Below are 14700 nucleotides of genomic sequence, written 5' to 3'. Positions count from 1 at the left end.
CATTGCTATCTCTATGCACAGTGATTACGAATAAGTTATCTAGTCGTCTATCTCTCCTGAAACCAGTGGCGTACCAACTTGTTTTTGAGTGGGGGGCAAACCAGCCCCCCTTCCCGAGCCGAAGGGCTGTTCCCCTGGTATCCTTTGGGCGCCGTCGGCCAGCGTTTGCCCTGCGCAGTGGCGGCTGTTTCGGGAGGGGGGGGGGGGGGGGGGGGGGGGGGGCAAAACACATTCCTTGCCCCCCACTCTGAGAACTGAAGGGGGGGGGGGGGGGCAAGTGACCCCCTTGCCTCCCCGGTTGGTGCGCCCATCATCTGAAACCGTTTTGAAGCTCCCCCAGAATCTGCTTTCTCTCTGCCCATTCTTCCATTCTTCTTTTTACAATTTGCATAGCTAGTCTTATATTACTGAAGTTACTGTGATTGGTCGGTATGATTTGATGCTGTTTTTGTCGCCCTTGCCCTTATGTAATAATCTCATCCTTGCAGCACACTTGTGTTGATGGCGTTTGTAGCACACTTATGTCGATGGTGTTGCGGTGGCGGCGCCGAGTTTACCCAGCTAATTGATGCTGCAAATCCTAATGCAGCAAGTACGGGCTTCGTTAGCAGGCAAACCTTCGGCTCTTCGGCTCATAAAGAGGATAGGTTTCGATGGGAGACGCATCGCTGTCAGGCTCTTCACCCATCCACTCATGAAATAGTTGTGGGTATCCAGGGCCTTGAAGGCCTTCATCTGTTGCAGCGACACGTAGCTCGTCGACAAAGCCAGGTAGTTACTAGGGAGTTTTCGTAGATCGTTTCCGCTGTCCCGCAACGCTCTCCGCAAGCAGTTACGCTAGCCGGAACTCCACAGTCAAGGCCATCGGCGCGCCGGCGCAGTAGCGGCTGCTTCGTTGCGGAGGGGGAAACGCGGTCTACGAAAACTCCCTAATGATGCACACGTGCGTCATGGCTGGCAGCACGTCCGCATAGGGAGTGGCGTCCGCGCAGGGGAGGATCCAAGGTGCGACGGGGGCGGCCGCCCCCCCCCCCCCCCCCCCCCCAAACAGAGTTGACCCCCCCCCCCCCTTTCTCGGAGGGCAATTTGACATGCGTGGACCCCCCGTAATAAAACCGATGCCGGCCTGCCAGGTGGTAGAAGGCTCGGTGCTCAAGGACGAGGGTTCAAAATAGGGTAGGTCGCACCCTAGCAGGCACACTTGTACTCTGAACTTGGAGAACCACTCCGTCGATCGCTTCAACCAAGACTGAAGTCCGCGGCAGCGGTTTCCCAGTTAAAAATAACCATTGGGTCCAATTAGTCATTGACAATTAGAACCAATGGGGAATCCTATCTGTGATTTCGGACTCCTAGTTAGAAAAAGTCAATTGGTTCCAATTAGTTGTCGACAATTAGGACCAATTGGGAATCCTATCTGTGATTTCGGACTCCTAGTTAGGAAAAGTCAATTGGTTCTAATTAGTTATCGACAATTAGAACCAATGGGGAATCCTATCTGTGATTTCGGACTCCTAGTTAGAAAAAGTCAATTGGTTCCAATTGTTGAAATCTAATTGAACATCACCAATTCGAACCAGTTCGGCATTGTCAATAGGATGCAACCAATTGGAAAAACCTTTTTCTGCTTTCGGGCTCCCAATAGGAAAAAAGCAATTGGTCCAACTGTTCAAATCATATTGACAGATACGAATTGGGACAACTATTAGTGTTTGGATATCCCAAACTAGAAAAAGTTGCAACTAGATCTAAAGGTAGATAATCACGACAGTCTTTATTTAACTTATTAGAAATGATTTCTTGCTTCTAGGCATCGTCGTTTTCTTCCAGGATAGCAGCTGCAGCTTCCTTAAAATAAAGGATAAATATGCATTAAATGACCTTATGGGACTATAAATGTTTAAATCAAGCTTAGAAACATACTAAAATTTTTTTTTTCGCTGCTAAGAAATTAGTTGCAGTGGTATAAACCTGCAGGCCTTCCATTAAAAGGCAAACATCCCTGGGTGACTGAAACACATTGGTCAAAATTAGGAGATGAAGCTTTTGCCGAGAGTGGGCTAAATTTGCATCTGGGATGGTTTAAGACTACTAAGTATTTTATGAGCCTGTGAGACATATTCTCTGCTATAAGGAGAAAAAACAGTCAATTCAAAGGGATCTCTGTAAAGCTGGCCAGTGCACCTGAGAAATGGTGTGCATGGGTGAAAAAATAAGTGTCTTTCGTATCTCGAAAAGAAATCGTGCTGCAGGCTGTGTTCCAAATCTTACTCGAATGGATCAGAGGCAACGCTGGATGCGGGTAGGTTTTTGAACTTACCCTGAGTGAGACAGATTAAATTTTGAAACATAGCTGCAAATAGTCCGCCGGATGAGATGCAAAATTTTCGGCACCTACTGTTATTTTATGAATTGTCATCAAATTCCGGAGGTAATGACCCGACATCACCGACCGACCGACCCCCCACCCCACTTCCCACTCATCGAAAATTCCCCCGAAATTGCTTAATTTTGAATCCCAAAGCTTCAATTTTTGAAACTGTGCCCAGTCAGGGTTTTCAGCAATTCATAGTTTAGTTTTGAGATGCTTAAAACGCACTTAACTTTCCTCGCAGATACCCAACAACTTCCGAACTGATAGCTGCCCGGAAAATTTTCTTCTCTAAAGCTATACATTCACGCTCGTATCGTTCACTGAAGATCAAGCAACGAGTGTCTCAGCAGATCTAACAATCCGAAATCCCCAAACTGCAGCCCAGCAAGGACAAAGAAAATTTCTTACCTTGCTCCCATAAACGTTTGTTGCCAATCCTTCGCGCTCTAACAAGCTGGCAGGTCAAATGAAGTAGTTATCACCGCACCATTAAGCACTCTGCAGCAGTAAAACACAAAAAAACTTTCTTGAATCATTGCCATAACCATGCTACGAATGCCGTGCACGCCATCGGCTCCATGTGCTTCATGCTTCCACCGTCCTCGCGGCGCCATCTTTGCCGCCCAGTGTACACCGTCGCTGCCGGCAATTCCGACTAATTCTAGCAACAGATTTTTTTTCTTCTTTTTTTTTCGTTTTTATATTATTTTTTTTATTAAACAGCGTACGAATTTGTTTTCCCCCATTTCAAATTGCGATGTTGAAAAAATATATTGCAACGCAATACTGAAAAAAAAGAAGAAATTGCGATCTTTGGAAACTTGAAAATTGGAAACATTGAAAACAAAGTTGCAAACATTGAATCCAATTAGAGTGACCGATTAGGTGACCCAGTGCCAGCTGAATTTTATTGATCCTAATTGGGATAACCAGTTGGAAACATTGAAATCAATTGAGTGACCGATGAGGTGGCCCAGTGTCAACTGAATTTTATTGATCCCAATTGGGATAACCAGTTGGAAACATTGAATCCAATTAGAGTGACCAATTAGGTGACCCAGTGCCAACTGAATTTTGTTGGTCCCACTGATCTCAATGACAATTGCTGGATCGCGCTTGCCGCTCCCGCAAGTGAAGCCACCGGACTTCACTCGCTTGGGATACGATTTGCCGTTTTTGCTAGCCTTTGCTGCGGTTTTCCAGCGTGCTGTGGACACGTTTTCTACTCGTTCGTCGTCATTCGCCGAAGAAGTTTTTTGAAGACTCTGTGTATTGTTGAGACTTGCCGTCGTGAACACGTGGAAAATTTTACGAAAGTGCAGTGTCGCAGGAAAAAGGCACAACTCGTCGAAAGGAAGGGCTGGCGGCGTGTTCAAAGCTTCCTTGGCACGCCGAAGTGCCGTGTCTCTGTGCCTTCGCACGCTTGGATACCGACCAAGAACCGACGCCGTGTGTATGTGTCTAGCGAGTGCAATGTGCGTGAAGCCGTATCAAAAGGTACAACTCGTCGAAAACAAGTGTCGCCGGTGTCGCGGCGTGATCAAAGCTTCCTTGGCACGCCGAGTGATGCATCTTTGTGCCTTCGCACGCTTGGATACCGGTCAAGAATTGACGCCGCGCCAAAGTTCTGAACGTGTGTCGCGCGTAGAAGCCTTTAGATCATTTATATATATCGGCCACAGAGTTCTGGATTGTCCAGCTGTTCCGGTGAGTGCTATCAATAAAAGGGAGAGATATGTACGTGTTCTTATGTACTATATTAACCATGTCCCAAATCTACTCTAATAGATTCCGTGGGAGCACGAATAGGGCAACGTTGTGGAGCCAGGGGGGTTTTCGAAAGCAAAAGTACAAGACGGCGAGAATGAAAATCTTTGAAGCGTGGCCGATATGGTCGTGTGCAATCTGTTGACCAATTACAATTAGGCGAGCCGCGCTCAAACGTCAAGTGCAATTAAGTAGGTTGATAATAAGCCAGCACTGATCAGTGATGAGGAGCTGTTGTGCACGGTATTGTGTAAATCGTCTAAGGACGAAAAAAAGACGTACCTTCCCCCCATCTTCCGTCGCTAGTGGACGCTGGATTAAGCTCGTTCCTAAACCGCGAGGGGAAAAGACGCTGATCCAGAGGCACGAACAGCTTCACGCACATTGCACTCGCTAGACACACACGGCGTCGGTTCTTGGTCGGTATCCAAGCGTGCGAAGGCACAGAGACACGGCGCTTCGGCGTGCCAAGGAAGCTTTGAACACGCCGCCAGCCCTTCTTTCGACGCGTTGTGCCTTTTTTCTGCGACACTGCACTTTCGTAAAATTTTCCACGTGTTCACAACGGCAAGTCTCAACAATACATAGAGTCTTCAAAAAACTTCTTCGGCGAATGACGACGAACGAGTAGAAAACGTGTCTACAGCACGCTGGAAAACCGCAGCAAAGGCTAGCAAAAACGGCAAATCGTATCCCAAGCGAGTGAAGTCCGGTGGCTTCACTTGCGCTGCACCGAACAAGCGGGGAAGCGCGATCCAGCAATTGTCATAGAGATCAGTGGTTGGTCCTAATTGGGGTAACCAGTTGGAAACATTGAATCCAATTAGAGTGACCAATTAGGTGGCCCAGTGCCAACTGAATTTTGTTGGTCCTAATTGGTGTGACCAATTGGAAACATTGAAACTAATTAGAATGACCAGTTGGATGACCCAGAACCAATTGAATTCCATTGACTCCAATTGGTTCCAATTGAATATCCTAATTGGAGTCAATGGTTATTTTTAACTGGGTTCAAGGCACGGCTTGGAGCCAATAAGTCGGCGCAGCGGCGCACATCTAGGGGCCGTGAAGCCACCAGACGGCCATCTTGCACGTAGTCAAATTGTGGTTTTGCTAGCGTTGCCTTTTCTGTTGTTGTTGTTTGAGCTTTTTCTTTGTTCACTGGAGTTTTCAACCGATAAAACTTGGAGAGGCTCGCACTCGACAAGGGATTGACCTCGCCTTTCGCGAGGCCTTGGAAGAAACTTTCTCCGACCGCAGAGTAAACATTCTTGAACCTCTTTGTCGCACATCTGTTATTTGTGCTAGGCATAAGTTCTCGGGCCCCGGCTTCGAACAAAGGCGGTGGAGTTTCAAGAGAAATAAGGACCCGTCCCCACTCAAGCCCTGCGGGCTCCGGCTCCGGACAAAGCCGGATAATTTTTGGGGTTTACATATGTAGGGTCCGATGCCCGCTGACGTTTTATGGGCCCCGGCCTCCAACAAAGGCGGCGGAGTTAAAGTGGCTTTGGGAACCCATTCCCCTTCACCTCCGGACAGAGCAGGACAATTTTCGGTTTACAGTAGGGCCCGATCCCACTGGTTGTTCTATGGGCCCCGGCCCCGAACAGAGGCGGCGATCTCAAGGTACATCCAGCGTCCTCGCTCGCGTCTTGAGAGCTCTTGCTCCGAACGGCGCGCCGCATTCTTGAACAGCCACAAGGGCCACTCAATAAGCCAAGCTTAGCACCTTTATTCTTCACGTTTGACAACGGAGATCAGTGCGGCTGTAGTCATTTCTGAACCGATATGTGACCTTCTCGGGCCTCCTCAGATGTCAACCGACGAGATCATGGAGCTACAGCGAACGGAGGAACTCCAAAACAGCGAGCGCAGTGCCGCGCCAGACCCGGACCCTTTGGGGCCCGCTGAGGAGCCCCACTCCTGGTTGGGGAGACCAACAGAGGGCCGACCCCGGGAGGTGGACCCTGCCGTCCTGGACTTCCTCCGGGGGCACTGGGGCTCCGATGGGCGCTCTGAGCGGTGCAGGGCGGCCCTGACGAGCTTCCCGCGACTGCGGTTCCCCTTCGCAACGGTGCCGGAGTTGAATCTGGAAATGAAGGCACTGGCAAAGGAGAGGAGCCTCCACTCAGAGGGAGGCTCGAAAGGGCCCGCGAATGTCACGGCGCGGGACCAGGTGCTGTGGGAGGTCCAAGATTCCGGGCTGCGGCTATGGGGCCACTTGTAGGCATATCTTGGAGATCGGCCTCTCGGAGGAGGCCATCAACAAGACGGGGGCGGACCACTTGGCGGCAGCTGCCGCCTATCTGGGGCAGCTCTTTGCGTCGCTCACCCGTGAGCGCCGGGAGGGGGTGATCGCACGAGTCGTCCCAGACCTCCGCCAGATGGTGGCCCATGACGGCGGGGATGAGGGATCCCCCTTGCTGTTCGGGGAGGGCTTCCTGGGGCAGCTCCGAACAACGATGAAAGTGACCCTCAAGGTCCTCCGGGAAGCCTGCCAACAGTCCCCTCCCGCCGCAGACCCGGCAGTCAAGAGGCCCCGCAGCTCGGCTGCCCCGAGGACCAGTGCCTAGAGCCGGAGTGAGGACCAGCAACCCTTTCACAGGGGGCCATCTTCCCGAGGGGGCCTACATCAACCAAGGACATCAAGATAAATCTAAACCCGCACCTCTTAGCACAACCGCCCGCGGGCCGACTGGCATATTGCCGCGAAGCGTGGAGGTTACTCACCCACGATGCATGGGTCCTTCAGGCAATACAGGGGTACAAGCTGGATTAAAACTTTGGTTTGGGCGAGTTGGTTCATACTGAAATAAAAGGTTGAAAAGTGCAAACAAAACAGGGACAATAGAGGCGCAAGACGACAAGACGGGCGCTAACTCACAACTGATTTTATTAGAAAAACAATGTCACCTATATACGCAAAAGCGTCTGCTACCCTGCAATACAATAATGCCACTCTCACAGGCAACTATCTAGAAAAGTTACTTTTTTTTTACATGCTAACGCAGTTGTTATCTTTCCTTTTGATGTAAAACGCTTCTGTAATTTCTGTCTCGGTTTTGGCCATTGCTTTTTTTTTTTAACTTTGTTTCAGCCAAAAGAGCAGTGGTCAGTAAGATGTCCCACCGCGTTGTTGCGCACAGTAAGATTAAGTTCCCATGCCCTATCGTTAAAACGGCGCCCAGTTTACCCGATGTAGACTTTTCCGCAGCTTAACAGTATCTCGTATACGATATTGGTGACACATTCAGTGTACTGCACTGCGTGCTTCGTAGAGCAGAGCGCTTTTTTCTGCCGTGTAAGCATCGGATATTTTTTAGAGCTTGCAAGGGCCCGAGAAAACAATGTTTACACCGTATCTGCTAGCTATCTTTTTGTAGGTTGTTTTGTTGTTGTTTTTTTTTTCTCTAATTTTTATTCAATAATGTATAATGATGACATTGATTGCCTTATTCGCGTGTGCTAAAATGACTAGAAATGTATGCCTTTATATAACATTATGTACCCCCTCCTACCACATCTCCCGAAGGAGATAGTAGTATCAATAAATAAAAAAAAAATAAAAAAAAATATTGTGGGACGCTTTATGCCAATATGGAATCATATGTTTAATTTTATTTGCCTGGCGGCACCCTTGTAGGTTAGTTCTTTTATTTCTTGAAGTAGGCTCTCAGAGCAGCTCAAAATTAGGTTAGGTACGTACCCTACGTTTTTTAACCTTTTGACTTGCTGAGCAAAACTGATAACCATCTGGTGTTTGCAGCTTTTCGCAAGAGCTGCCTGAAGACACGTTAATTAAGGCTATAGACATTTTCTACAGGGGCGCCGCCATCTTGAATTGTCGTCACTTCCAGTATGGGCGACGAAAAAATAATAAAACCTGTAACTAGCAAAAAAATAGAGGGGAGCCAAAACGAGAATGTGTGACGGTTAGGCTTATACCCTAAATGTCTTCTATTGGTATGGCGACGGCAAAACAATGTTTTCGCCCATACTGGAAGTGACGACAATTCAAGATGACGGCGCCCTTGTGGAAAAGGTCCGTGGACCTTTCAATCTAGAGCTCTCTGGGCGGCACCATTTTGTTCGACAGCAGCGCCCTCTCCATACATCCGGGAAATTCAGCGGGTTCGGCGGGGTAAAACGAGAGAGAGGGCACGCGCCCGACTCCGCTAGCAGACGGCAAACCGGGAGGTTGCCGTTCTCCATCTTTGGGCTGTATCGGCGGGCTCTACCGAACACCGAACTCTCGCTCGTGGCTGCCGTTGTGAAGTGGTTCGCGTTCTTAGAATAGTTATGGCTACTCCAAAATCAGCCTAGAGCTCTCTGTCGTTCTATTTCGGTAAATGATCAACTAGCATATCTTTTTTTCCGTTACTTAAATAGCAGTTGAGTCAGCCGGCAGTACTATCCTCAACTACTGCGTGTATTGCGGCAGGAGAGCACGTTTTTATTTATTATTTCAAACTTCCACTCATGGTCGCTAAAGGACAACACCAGTACGAACTTTGTATAGTAAAAAAAGGTACAGCAACCGGATTTACTTTTCGCCGGAGAGACCGGACAATCTGACACAGTTTTCCCTATTCTTTTTTTTTTATTTGCACGTAGGTAACAGCGCAATTGGACCCTGTTAGTCTTTTTATCTAGCATAGTATTACACGATAACTGGCATACCCAAATCTGCGCATCTGCGCTTGAAATTTCCAAAATGACGCGATTTGATACAGTGTTTGTACGCCAGCCGGAAGCTAGGTACAGCCCACTCGGCGGAGCGGACGGGTGAGAGGGAAAGGGCATTTTTTTCTCTTTTTACTCTCTCTGCTATGACCCTAATGGAACGGTCCATACACTCTCAAGAAAAAAGGGTGTAAAAGGGTCTATCGTTACACCCTTTGTCCCATACGATACTCCCCAAAACCTTATTTCGACGTACATCGCTCTGCAGTCGAACAGACGACCCGAAAGTTTACGAGGGGCTTAATAGCCGTGTGGAATGACTTTTAAAAATAGCTAATGTACGTTTTAGTGAAAAAAGAAAAAAAAATTATCGGGGTTTTCTTTGCCCTACTGTAAAAACTTAGTGTTTTCTTTCTGTAGTCTTTGGTACGTACTTTAGCTGTTTAAAAAGTCATATCGCACCGTTACCAAGCCCCTCGTAAAATTCGGGGCCGTCTGTTCGACTATAGGGCGCTGTACGTCTAATTGAAGTTTTGGGGTGTAGTATATGGGACAAAGGGTGTAAGAATACACCCTTTTACACCTTTTTTTTCTTGAGAGTGTACCTCTCTTGAACAGTTTGGAATGTGCGCTTTTGTAAGAAACAAGACTTTTCTTGGCGCGCGGGCTACACTTCCAACGAACATGGTCGTTGGAAAACATAATCACAAGGCCCAAAAAACGAATGCAGTTCAGCACAGGCATTTCCCATGTAAACTTAAGTTCACCTAACTTTTTTTTTTCTCTCTAACATTTTGTTTTGTCGAGGCGTTTGGCGATATTTACGACATTTCTTTTTTTACGATTAACACTGGAAATAATGCGTAACACTGGGGCAGAAGCCCTAAAACAGACAAAAAGGTAAAGTCTAAAAAAACTTACCTTACAGACAGCAAGCAGGAGGACGATGAAGCGAGGAGCGACTCATGACCGCACACTGCACCCGCTCGCAGCGCCTGCGTAGCGGATGCGCCTGTCCCTAACACGTGACCTACGAGACACCGCGGAAGTTCCCCGGTTTCCCCAGTTTAGAACCACGTGGCTCCGCGCGGATCCGAACTGGAACCGCTCCGATCTGACATTTTCGTACGGGACCGTACAACCAGCAGATCTCCGGCGAGTTCGGCGCATCCGAAACCGACGAGACAATGACCGTTGCTCCCTGCCGACCAGTTTTTGCCGTCACCACCGTCACCGTACAACCAGCAGAACTCCGACGAGTCCGGCGCATCCGAAACCGACAAGACAATGACCGTTGCTCCCGCAATGCCTTACCCTCGCTTCACAGTAGGGAAAGGCGACAAAACGCCATGTTTTGCGGCGTTTCTAGGGGTGGTTCCATAATCATATGCACGACGGTGCTGGCCTCTACGGTATTTCTCCGAACGCCGGGAGCTGCGTTCGCCCAGGTTCGCCTGCCACGGTCTCCATCTTGTGGAATGCCAAGCCAGCCGATCGAACGGATGTTTGCTGCGTGTAACTTCTGGTGTCGCAGTTCAATAAACCCTTCAAAACGTAACATAATGGCAACGAGGATGTGGCTCCTGCACTGGACTTGACGGGAACGACACCGAAGCACCAGGAGGACCGCCTTCAAGGAGGATGACGGAGGGAAGTGGCAGCATGGCGTCCGGACTGATCGGGCAAGTCGAAGCGTGTGACGAGTCCGCGTCGGATTGGGAAACTTACGACGAGAGGCTGACAGCGTTCTTTGCCGTAACCAACATTCGCCCCGAGAAAAAAGTTCACACATTTTTAAGCCTTATAGGACCAAAAACACAGGTATCAGCGAATCAAGGGTTGCACACATGGGCGTACCAACCGGGGGGGGGGGGGGGGGGGGGGGGGGGGGCAAGGGGGGCACCTTTTCCCCGAGTTTTCAGACTGGGGGGCAATGTATGTGCTTTGCCCCCCCCCCCCCCCCCTGAAACAGCCGCCACTGGACAGGGTAAACACTGGCCGGCGGCGCCCAAGGGACACCAAGGGCACTGCCCCCCCCCCCCCCCGGCCCTGGGGGGAGGGGGGTGTTTTGGTTAGCCCCCCCCCCCTCTCCCACACACACACACACACACACTCAAAAACAAGTTGGTACGCCACTGGTTGCACAACGTGCCGACCCGAAGTGCAGTCAAATCAGGTCCGGGAGGCAGTGTCCGAGCTTGTCAAAAAGGGAGCAGCCTCTCGGGTACCGCCCTCCGAAGTGAAGTTCCTCTCCCCCGTCTTTGTAGTACCAAAGAACGACAAAATGTGCCCAATCCTAGATTTCAGACAACGAAACGAGTCAGTGGAAGACTGCCACTTAAAATGGAGGGGTGGCACTCGGTGAGGGATCTTATCCAGCAGGGCGACTTCATGATACGTATCGACCTGAAGGACGCATACCTGTCGGTCCTAATCTGCCACCAGGACCACCCCTGGCTTGGCTTTCGGAAGCAGGGCACAGTCTATCGTTGGAACATGCTACCATTTGGCCTCAGATCGGCACCGAGGGTGTTCACAAAACTACTACCGGTCGCGGCCTATCTCCAGTCCAAGGAACTTCGCGCCGTCTTGTTCTTGGACGACATCCTCGTGAAGGACCAATACTCCTCCCTACTTGAAAACCAGGGACGTCTAATCGTGAACTTCCTACGAAACCTGGGTTTTGCCGTAAACTCGGAGAAGTCAGTACTAACACCAGCCCAGGACTTGTTGTTTCTGGGACTATCAATAGACTCGAGACAATTGACGCTCGAGCTCCCAGGAGAGAAACTCGCCCAACCTGCTGGAGCACCTACAGCAGAGGCTAGAGCAACCGGGGATCACGACCCGCCAGGTCGCAAGCTTGGTGGTACAACTGAATGCATGCCTAATTTTGCTGCCGGAGGGTTCCTTTTATATCAGGAACCTTCAAACAGATTTGCGGCAAGCCCTACAGAGAGGCACGTACATGACCACTCTTACGTTATCCAGGGATACGCGGCAGGGCTTAGCGTGGTGGATCCGAGCACTGACGAAGATCCCAAAGGGCCAGATCAAGACACCCCCAGTAGTGCAGGCGATACAGTCGGACCGCTCGTTGAAAGGGTGGGGAGCATGCTCGGAGTGGCGGACGATTGGGCATAATGGACACCACTGCAATCCACTTGGCACATCAGTGCCCTGGAGCTAATGGCAGCCTTCCTGGCCCTTCAGGTGCTGGTAAAGAATGTGTCTTGGGGCTCCATCCACCTCGAGCTAGATAACACAGCAGCAGTAGCTGCCATGAACAGGAGGTGCAACCCCTGCTCTTCACAACTCACCAAGATGGCTCACGAGCTATGGTCGTGGTGCTGGGCGTGGGGAATCATCAGTCAGGGCCCAACACATTCCGGGGCACATGAACACGGGTCTGCACCCGTGTTCATGTGCCCCGGAAGCACCAAGCATCCGGGAGTGCGATGGATGCCAGCAGTTGGAAGCTGTGCCCACTCATATTCAGCAGGGTCAACTCCCTGTGGGGCCCTGTGCACACATACCTTTTCACAGACTTCTCCAACCAATAGCTGAGGTACTACTACAGCTGGAAGCCGGACCCTCGGGCGGCAGTAGTGGATACTCTCAGCCAGGACTAGATGGGTCAAGGCCTCCATGCTTTCCCACCTTTCAGCCTTGTGAGTAGATACATTGCCAAGTTGCAGACCTCCAACAGACCGCTCATTCTAGTAGCTCCGGTCTGGCCATCTCAGCCATGGTACGCCTCGCTGCTGCACCACTCTTACGAGTAACCATGTCCTCTTCCCCATTCACACCACCTACTGCGCAGCCACGACGAGCATGTACATACAATGCTCAGCTCGAGGAGCCTGACACTAGCAGCATATGGAGACTTACCAACTCTACCAAGCACATAGCCAACTTTTGGAGCAGGCTGGACACCTCGTTGAGGCATCATGGAGGCAAGGAACACAGCTCACCTATACCTCTTGCTGGCGCAGGTGGGAACGCTGGTTTCATTCAAGGACTGTTGATCCCTTTGTTCCCACTCTAGCACAGGTGCTCAACTTTCTCGCTGGCCTCTTAAAGGAGCTGTGCAACGATATTCAATTGGAATGTTTTTCTCTCTACACGAGCTTACTGGCACACCTGGGACTCAAGGATACTCACACATAACGCCATTGGCCAAGAAACTCCTTTGTTGCGGTGTAATTTCAAGGACAAAAGCGATCATTTTCATTCAATCTCTCCTTTGCAAAATTTGATGACGTAACTCGGGGATCGCAGTACACCCAAGTGACGATATTTGAATGCGGTTCGTAGATTGGACCCGAGCATTGCGTGGGCACTCGACTTGGGCTCGTGACAATTGCTAGCTCGAGAAGCATTCGGGTTGTGACCCGTGTCCAATCGCTGCAACGACGACAACAGCCGAGCCATAACAATGTCTGGAACTCAGCGCGTGTCCTACGCTTTGCCAACCCCAGCGCGTGGCTATGATCAACACTGGCGGCATATAATCGGCTCCCGATCACGTGGCCGCTTGTTCTGGCTGCGAGTTGAGGGGGTGAACGCTGCTCGTTTTTCTTAAATTTTTTTCTGGAACTTCTATTGCGTGGGGTGAAAAACGAACGCGTGTTTCATAGGTCATTAACGTTAGGGACCCGTTTTAAGCGGTATTTGTGCACAGTACAAAAATTTTTGCATCGCTCCTTTAAAGGAGGGCCTGGCATATCGTACTATAGGACGTTACCGCTCTGTCTTGTCTTAGACCTTGCAGAACTTTGACGGTTGCCCCCAAGGGGAACACCCAGCAGTGGTGCATCTGATGAAGGGGGTGTTAAATTCTAACACCTCTAAGCCCGGATACGCCACAACTTGGAGGGTTGAGACGGTGACAGCCCTCGTGCAGTCGTGGGGTCCCAACAAGGACTTTAGCATCAAAACGCTCTCTAGCAAGCTAATTATGCTGTTATCCCTCGCCTAAACAGGCAGGACGTCAGACCTGTGCCTGCTTTCGACATGCCACATCCGGAAGCAACCGACGGGTTGGGAGCTCACACTCAGCGGACTCAGAAAGACGTCTGGGGCATCTAAACCCCTTCCCACTCTCTTCTTCCCGGCATTCGAAGAGGTTCGAGAATTGTGTCCAGTGGAATGCTTGCAGGCGTACCTCGAACGGACTGCAGGACTCGGAGGCACCTACACGCAGCTGCTGCTCACTACGCAAAAGCCTTTCCGCCCAGCAGCGCGGGACACAGTTGCTCACTGGATCAAACACACTCTAACGCTTGCGGACATGGACACGTCGGTTTTTAAAGCGCACTCAACGCGAGAAGCGGCCACCTCCAAAGCCTTCGAGGTCGGAGTACCACTTGCTGACATCTTAGCAGCAGCTGTCTGGTCCTCAGAGGAGACACCTAACCGCTTTTACCGGCGGCCATCGGATACCCGGGCACACTTTGGAACCCAGGCGCTGAGAACACATGCCAAATCTTTGAACAAGCAGTTGTGAACTTGATAGTAAGTTAGACAGAGGCTGAAGTATAACTACCAGTTTTGACGAATGGTACTTATCTAAAGTTGGAGCGGGAATTATAGAACGTTCCATTTAGCGCTCTCAAGGCGGCGCCATTTTGTTAAACCGCAGCGCCCTCTTCACACATCCGGGAAGTTTAGCAGGTTCGGCGGGGTAAAACGAGAGAGAGGGCACGCGCCCGACTCTGCCAGCAAATGCTTTACAAACCGGGAGGTTGCCGTTCTCCATCTTTGGGCTGTACCGGCGGGCTGTACCGGCGGGCTGTACCGGCGGGCTGTACCGAACATCGAACTCTCGCTCGTTGCCGCCGTTATGAAGTGGTTCGCGTTCTTAGAATATGATA

At 50.3% G+C, this 14700-nt stretch overlaps 1 long non-coding RNA gene and 1 pseudogene across 1 annotated transcript in view; both read left to right on the top strand.

Moving 5' to 3' along the window:
- LOC120849688 overlaps positions 1–7737 on the top strand; it is a 30047-nt gene extending 22310 nt beyond the window's left edge. Inside the window, exon 8 of the long non-coding RNA XR_006077154.1 lies at positions 5955–7737. This is a non-coding gene — a long non-coding RNA (uncharacterized LOC120849688). The remainder of the gene's footprint in view (positions 1–5954) is intronic.
- A 4835-nt stretch (positions 7738–12572) lies between these two features.
- Positions 12573–14333, top strand: LOC120849690 (annotated as a pseudogene).
- The last annotated feature ends 367 nt before the right edge of the window (positions 14334–14700 follow it).

The sequence above is a fragment of the Ixodes scapularis genome, unplaced genomic scaffold (genome assembly GCF_016920785.2).
Source record: "Ixodes scapularis isolate PalLabHiFi unplaced genomic scaffold, ASM1692078v2 ptg000919l_1__unscaffolded, whole genome shotgun sequence".
In the NCBI taxonomy this organism is placed as follows: domain Eukaryota; kingdom Metazoa; phylum Arthropoda; class Arachnida; order Ixodida; family Ixodidae; genus Ixodes; species Ixodes scapularis.
Note: the sequence above shows the minus strand (reverse complement) of the source record. Positions and strands in the feature narration are given on the sequence as shown.